This window comes from Andrographis paniculata, unplaced genomic scaffold (genome assembly GCF_009805555.1).
Source record: "Andrographis paniculata isolate CXL003 unplaced genomic scaffold, ASM980555v1 Contig52END, whole genome shotgun sequence".
Lineage (NCBI taxonomy): Eukaryota > Viridiplantae > Streptophyta > Magnoliopsida > Lamiales > Acanthaceae > Andrographis > Andrographis paniculata.
In genome coordinates, this window is record NW_026137587.1 from 3573987 (window position 1) to 3582991 (window position 9005).

General features: G+C 24.9%; 1 long non-coding RNA gene across 1 annotated transcript; it reads right to left on the reverse strand.

Annotated features, from left to right (window-relative positions):
* Positions 1 to 947: 947 nt before the first annotated feature.
* LOC127254031 (uncharacterized) lies at positions 948 to 3592 on the reverse strand. Its single transcript, XR_007839388.1, has 3 exons — positions 3449 to 3592; positions 3224 to 3318; positions 948 to 2258 (listed from the first exon to the last, which is right to left on the reverse strand). It is a non-coding gene; the product is annotated as an uncharacterized LOC127254031 (long non-coding RNA).
* Between the last annotated feature and the right edge of the window lie 5413 nt (positions 3593 to 9005).

Here is a 9005-nt window from a genome sequence, read left to right on the forward strand (position 1 = left end):
TAATTGGATGTATTGAGTGACATAAACAAATGTGCCATCCAATAATATTACTATATGTGCTCCATCCAATAATATTGGTGTGACAAAGAAATATAGTTTGTTACCTTTATGTATTTTTTATGATACATATAAATTGCTCTGATAATATAAAAAATAATAGTATTTTATATTTTATTATCAATTTTTTGCAAGCAGATAATATATATTATATATATTGTGTTAATGTGCATATATTATGTATTTTAATAATATTTATGAGTAATCGTTCCATTAAAAATTATCAAATGAACAACCTTATATAAAGAGTTTTGGAATAAAAAAATATATAGAAATACCAAATCAATACTCCTTCATCCCGCGAGAGATGAACCCTTTTCTTAGGAACACAGTATTTTAGATAGTGTATATTAATAAGTTATTAATAATAAATTATGATATTAATTTATTATTTTTTATATGAGTAGTGTTATTGGTATTTTAAATATTTTTAGGATTATATTTCAATAAAATATATATAATATAGATATAATTTTGTATGTAATAAAATTTTATATAATACAAATTAATAAAAGAATTTATTTCTTATTTATATTAACTTAAATTAATTTTATAAAAACTAATAGTTTTAAATTTAGATAAACATATTTGTTTATTGAGAAGAGATATAAAAATAAAGGAGTTTTGAGTGGCTCATACGTATAAGAAGTTAAAAATTCAATTAAATTAATTTATATTTGTTAAATATGTTTAAGATGAATAAGTTTACTAAAAAAATAAAAAATTGTCATCTTTTATGGACAGACAAAAAAAAAAAGAAAAAATGAGTCATTTGTCGCGGAAACAGAAGGAGTCATATAATTAATTTAATGTTTTTTTAAAAAAATATTTTTTGTTAGGATTATGGCCCCAAACAAATATTTGCAGAACCTTAACGATGACAAAAATAAAAACGAGAAATTTAAACGACACAAGAATATATATGGTTCGGTCAAGATGACCTACATCCACGGGCAAAGACGGAGCAAACTTTTCACTATCAAACGAGGAATACAAAATAGGCTCGAATAACAATTCTGAAGCCCACAACTCTCTATCTCCCAAAACACCCTCAACGCAAAACAAGTAACCCACGAATATATATGGAAAGACTACTTGTCTAATTTTGGTGTGTCTTAAAGCTCAACCCACGGCTACAAATTTATAGGAGAAGACTTATGACAACTTTGTCACCACAAGCAATGTGGGACAATATTTTTCTTCAATTTTTAAAATATTCCAACGTGGGACAAAGCCACATAACAAATCTCCACCTTGGCGTGTCCAACATTGACAAAATAGTGAGTATGCTCCTGCTCCGCTCCACCTTCTTCACAAAAGCCCCGTCGGGTTAAATCACCGACATTGAACTTCAATCCAACTCAAGCACTGTTTGAACTTAAGGACTGGAAGAAATTTTGTAAATATATCAGCGGGTTCTCCTTTGTATCAATTTTTTGAACGCAGACCTTCTTTTCAGCAATGATATGTCGGATGAAATGATACTTCACATTGATATGCTTCGTTCTGTCATGATGTATTTGGTCTTTAGTCAAGTGTATCACACTTTAACTGTCACAATAAATAACAGTAGTACTGACGTAGATTGAGCTCGCCCAAAAGACCTTTCAACTACAAAGCTTCTTTAATTGTCTCTGTTACTGCCATATATTCTGCCTCTGTAGTAGACAATGCCACAACTGGTTGTAAAGATGCTTTCCAGCTAACTGCACAACCGCCAATGCAAAATACATAGCCTAAGAGAGATCTTCTATTGAGATCGCCAACATAATCATAATCTACATATCCAACCAGAGAGCTACTATTTCTTCCAAACTCCAAACATGCATTCGAAGTACATTGTAAGTATTTCATAATCCACTTCACAGTCTGCCAATGTGCTTTTCCAAGACAATTATGCTAACAACACTGACTGCCTGCGAAATATTTGGACGGGTGCATACCATTGCGTACATTAGACTTCCGACTGCATTTGAATAAGGAACTCGCACTATTTCTTCTTCCTCTTCAACTGATTGTGGTGACTGACCAGCTGATAATCGAAAGTGACTAGCAAAAGGGACACTTACTAATTTGGCATTATTCATGTCAAAATACTCCAAGACCTTCTTAATGTAGCTTTCTTGAGTTAAGACCAGTCTTCTCTGTCCACGATCACGTTGGATATCCATGCCAAGAATTTTCTTCGCTGCTCCCAAATCCTTCATTTCAAATTTACTTTTATGAAGTGAATTTTGGACATATTCTTGGCAACAATAAGCATATCATCAACATACAACAAAAGATAGATTAATAATTTAGGATCAACACAAATTAATTTAGTAAAGTAATACTATATTTCGATTTTGGCCACAAATCGTTTTCAAACAAAGGAAATCCAATGAACCTAAAACAACCTTATAATAAAATTTGTCCCTTTGTCAATCAATTTGAGCATCATGCATAATGTCGAGTGCAATTGTACCTCACAGATGCACAAATTCTTTCACATTCATCACTTGCCGAAACTGTAGGTAGATATAGATGTATCTATGCGAAGAAAAGCAGTTATGCCGGGGAATACTCCAAATCTATAAGCTCCTACTACTTTTCACTCATTTATGATCAACATGAGAAGTGTTCTTAGGTTCAAAGTTCGACAGGAATGTATAATTTGGAAATTCCTCACCCATTTCATCTTGTGCAGATAATATTGCAATAGATTAGAAAGCTCCCATTGCTATTCTTTGAATTTCTAAGTATTTTCCATTAAGTGAAGGAAAGCAGTAATGCAGTTCTTGGTTACAGTTATCTATTGGCGTGCCAAACCAAATTCCTATTGAATTGAATTTTCAATTCTATGCCCAAACAATTATTCAATAGAAATATTTTCATTGTTGCTTGTTTATCAATTCAGATCCGTTTCCCCAACTACAGTGCTAGCTAGTCGAACATCTCAATTTATCACATAGAAGACGCAGGGAAAAAAATCGATTTTACACAATGACCCAGTATTGTTTTGAATGTCTTATGGGTTTTACACACAAATTCAAGAAAGCTATTTCGCTTCTCCTTGCAGTCATAATTGAAGAACCCTAACAGCGAAGCCCATACAAGAATTCCTCTCTACCACTAAAAAATTATAGTTTGTACATTATATAATTGCAATGTTGCCACAAATTCTTACCCCAGACCCTTCATTGGAACCCCTTCTTCGTAACTAGGGAAGCTACCGGAGACCCGCTCACATCGGTGTTCACACTTGTTAACAATGATTGGTTCCTAGAAGATAAAATACAACGTTGGAGAAGAGGGAGAGGAAGAGAAAGAAGAATAGGGCGATGGAAGAAAGAGAAGACCGAATACATCCAAGATGGGAAGAGAAATGAGTAAAATTGATAAGAGAGAATACCTCAACGTCGACGTCGCCTCACCTACACCAGGCGACCGTCATTGTAGATCTAGTTTTTTTAGTCGACAAAATGGCCGTTGCGAATACAATTTTCCGACCGTTTGACACGACGCCCTCGAAAGAGGTTGGGAAGGCCTCACACTGTCTGTGCTCTAAACAATAATGAATAATTACAAAATTATTCCACTACTGTACAAATAAAAAATAAAAATATTGAAGATAATGTTGTTATTATTTTAAATAGTTATGAATGATAATAAAAAAAATCATGGATATTTTTTATTATTTATGCTTTGATTTTAAAAAGTCTCGGAAACTATACTATACAATATTTGTAATAATTTAAAATATTCCGCGAATATTTTTGTTATTTATATCGTAAATCAAATTAGTTATGAAAAAATTACAGTATATGAAAGCACAGTAAAAATAACAAAATATGTGTTGTGTGTAAGCACAGTTCAAATATTACATATGTATATATATAAAAGAATATGGAATATGAAATATAGTTTGTTATAAATATAATGCATTAAGTGTTTGTTTTTATATCATATGTTTTTCATTCCTATATCATGGAATATTAATTTATGTGTTGTATTTATATTATATAAATATTATATATAATAATTTTTTTTTGGTTCATCCTACATAATTTTTTTATTTTAAAAAAATACATTTTAATCACATTATAAATTTTATAATTTATAATTTTTTAATTTCATTAAATTATTTAGTTATTTTAATTTAATTTATAATTATTTTTATTATACATTAATTATTTTAACAAATATATATTTTTTTATTACTTACTAATTATATTTTACCTAAATCCTTATATTTACTACAGTTCAGACAAGATGTTTTGTTCAGCACAATGCTAAATTTTAAATTCTCTGCAGATCCTGTGGTGATCAGACCAAGTCAACATAGTACTGATTTAATCGAATTAATATATGTCATATAAGTAACTAACATATATTTATACATAAACATATGTTATGTTATAAGATAACATATGCTGATCCGCATGCTGACTTATCAGATCAACAGTTGATTTATAACCATTTGAGTTGGTTAAAATAATCACGGGTCTTACTTATGTCTAAAATTTGACTTGGTATTCCATCCGTCCCATGATTTGTTCCTATTTTCTATTTTTATCCGTTTCACATAACTTATCTTTTCTATTTTTGAAAATATAATCATTTTAAATTTTAAATTTTATAATTTTTTTAATTTTAATTAAACTATTTATTTATTTTAATCTTAATTTATAATTATTTTTATTAAATAATAATTATTTTTATTAATACACTTTTAAATTATTTATCGATTATATTTTATCTAAATTTCCGTATTTATAATAATAGTCTCAGATTTCCTGGTACGAGGAAGTAATATTTTCAATCTCCGATGTGCTCCATTTACGGTATATCTAATTTAAAAATCCGAATATTGCATCGTTTGAATTGACCACATACAAATACATATATAAATATAAATAAATATATATATATTAATTAATAATATTAATAGGGGACGGGCGTTTGATGAAGCATACATTACTGCATGTGCTGATGTGCCTGTATATAATATACAGACGCACACGTCTCAGTCAAATATTAAAACTCACAGGTTGGTTTGGTTGGTATCGTTGGGTATTTTATTATTTATTTATTTTTTTGGCAGTCAAATATAATAGTATTTTTTTTCTCTCACAAAATATTTTATTATATATTATTTTAATATCAAATTTAAATCAAATTTTTTTAAAATTCATCTAAAGAAATATACCCTATTTGAATTAATAAGATTTTGTTTATTTTTTATATTTAATTTGATATTTTATAAAAAAGAAATATGTGTTTTTTATTAGAAAAATTATAATCCAAGTAGAAAAAAATTGAGAAAAGACTAAAGAAACATAAGATTTGAATTTAATTATTATTCAAATAATGTTAAAATAAACTATTTTTTAATATCGTAATCTGATCTTTTTTTCTTAATAAAATTTTTATAACACTTATTTTATTTTATATCTATCCCATTTTTACTAAAATATTATTATTTTTTGAATTTTTGTTCTCAGATAATATTACTTAATATAATTTTTCCAGAAAGAATAAAATTTTTTAAATTAAAAAATATTTCTTAATACTCCCTCCATCCCGGATATTTTATTCGGTTTACTGTAGACACAAAAATTTATGAGTGGTATAATTAATAAATAATTAAAAATATATTATTGAAAATAATTATCGAATAATAAAAATAATTGTAGATTAAAATTAAGATAACTGATTAGTATAATTAAAATTAAAAAATATGTAAATTAAAATTTTTAAAATAAGATTAAAATGTATAATTCTTTTAAAAAAATAAAAGTGACAAAATAAGTGAGACAAACAAAAATAAAAATATGAACATGAAGAATGGTACGTAGAGAGTATAATGTAAAAAGTAAGTAAAAAGTAAGGGTTCTTTCCTTTTCAATTGTACACTGCTTTTATTGTTTGTTATTTATATTAATTTAAATATATATATATCTTTTTCTCATAAAAATATAATATATATTAATTAAAAACTATATTTCCAAACAAAAAAATATAAGTGTATTTAGTTGTAAGATTTTAATTCGAATAGTAAAATTTTAAATAAAAATAATTATTTAATGTGATATAAATATATTTTGATATTATATTTTTAATATAAAATTAAAATTTAATATAATATAATATATTAAATAAAAAATATATATTTAATTTAATTTTTTTAAACAATGAAGCCAATATCAAAATCTCACAATAAATACATCACAAATGTCTGATTTAATAATTTAATATGATAATAATAATAATAATAATAATAATAATAATAATAATAGTGTTCCAAACCCACCCACGTCCAAACACACCCTAGATGTTAATGAGGTGGGACCGGGTTGAAATTGACATTCTTAGATAATAATAATAATAACAATTCTTAATATTAATCATTATTAGAGGAATATGCATTCAATCCATTTTTGGACATTTTTGGTAAGATCGAAAATAAATATTATTTTATCTGACTCCTAGAGTTCTATTTATTTTTGACGTGTTAATTTTTTAATATTAATTAATATATAAAAATATAATATAAATTTTTTAAAAAATATAAAATATTTTCATTAGTGTCTTATAATACTAATAGAATCACATTTGTCCAAAATATTATATAAATATAAAAATATTTTTAATATTAATTACAATGACGAAAAAAATAGATGAGACCTTAGAGTCGGACGGAAGGAGTACTACAAAGTACTTTAATACTTTATTGGTCATTTAAATTTATGCATATTTTTCTTTTCCATTGTTATTTATTAATGTTTAATAAAAAAATTATTACTTCTGTTTTAAAATAATAGTTTTATTTTGTCATTTTTATCCGTCTCTGAATAATAGTTTCATTTTTATTTTTGATAATAAGCTTATCATTTTTTATAAAATTATTCTTACTTTTTTACTTTTTTATAATAATTACATAAAGTAAAAATATTTTAGTTTTTGAAAATACGTTTACATCCACTGTTAATATAATAATAATATTTCTTAATTCACATGTCAATCTCAAATATCTTTATTATTTTGGGACGGATAGAAAATAGATTATTATTTACACTTTTTATTATAAAATAATATTTTTATCCATTTTTTAAAAATTTATGTCTAATAAAATACATATAATTTTAAATAATAATAATAATACTATTATTAAAGAGGAAATGATGATATATAGCGCGTGGGGATGAGCTCATGGGAGCCCACATGTATTGTATTGTAATTATGTGTATGTGGGGCTGGAAAAAACACAAACACCAGTTACTTAATGGCGTTATTCCACTTTCCCCTAATTCTTATAAAAATAAGTTACTCCCTCCATCTCACATAATATATTCATATTGTCGTTTTTATTCATCTCATATATCATAGTATTTTTCTTTTTTGAAAAATATACACATTTTAATTTCATTTTAAATTTTTAAATTTTATTTTTTTTAAATTTTAATTAAACTAATTAGTTATTTTAATTTTAATTTATAATTTTTTATATTATAGGATAATTATTTTTATTAATACATTCTTAGTTATCTACTATTACACAACTTCTAAAATACCATATTTACAGTATAACAGACACGGTTCGTCCGATTGGAAATAATAAATAAATACTCGCATTTTCCATTTTGTATTTTTATTTAAGCGCTAAGCCTGACACTGACAACTTTCTTTGTCCCCTCCCCTCCCCTCCCCTCTCAATATTTGAATTACATCTCGTCTCGCCTCATATCGTCTCGGCATCTATTTATTGTTCAGACATTGAATTGAACCTTCACGTCACTGTCATATGCTCCTTTATTTATTTATTTATTTTTTAGTATATATTGTATATACTCAGTCTCTTATCTATTTATCAATTTATATTTTTTTACAAAATTTTAAGAATATTATTTTAATTGTAGTGCGTAAGTAAAAGTAGTGTCATAATATTTTTATTCTTACTTTTTGGTATAGAAGTAATAATATAATGTAAAATAAGGGTATTTGTAGGAAAAAGTTGAATATTTAATGAAATTATTACTTTATAATTGGACGTCACAAAATAGAAATATATATATTCTAACTGGACGAATGAAGTATAAATGTTAAAAGACTAAATTACCCTTAGCAGTATTGTATGATATAAAGATAATGACATTTATATAATATATTATAAATTGGAAGAATATTTGTAATATTATATATATAATATAGTTATTAAAAAAAATTAGATATTTTATTATAAGACGCACAAAAATAAAAAAATAAGATAATTATTAAGGGACGGAGCAAATATTACATAGTGAATTGAAATAACTGTAAATATTAAAAATTTATAAATATAAACACATATTAATATAATATATATCGTCCACTCATAAAAAGTCAGTTATTTAATACTAAATATTATATTTTTTATATTATCAAAACTATTTTCATATCACACAGAAAAATCAATTCGCTAAGTGAACAAACTAATTATGTTATTTAAATTTATATTTATATCTTTTGTTCGTTTATATTGTATTTTTATAAAAAAATCTCAATTTTCAATAAATTATATAATATCTAATTATAATTCTTTTAATTATTACTTACATTCATTATAATGTATGCTTAAATATTCAAGCATGTGATTATATGGAGAAAGAGAGTATTAGAAAAAAAAATTGTATTATTGTATATACATGAATAATTAACAAATAATTAATAATATATTAATAAAAAATATTATCCTATAATATAATATAAATAATTATAAATTAAAATTAAAATGATTAATAAATTTAATTAAAATTAAAAAAAAATTTTAGTGAAATTAAAGTAGGTAATTTTATTTTAAAAAATAAAATAGCGAATTAAAATACAATATGAACAAAATAGGTAAAACAAAAAGAACTACTCCCTCCGTCCCAATACAATAGTCTTGTTTATCGTTTTTTGTCTGTCTCAAAACAATAGTTTCATTTCCA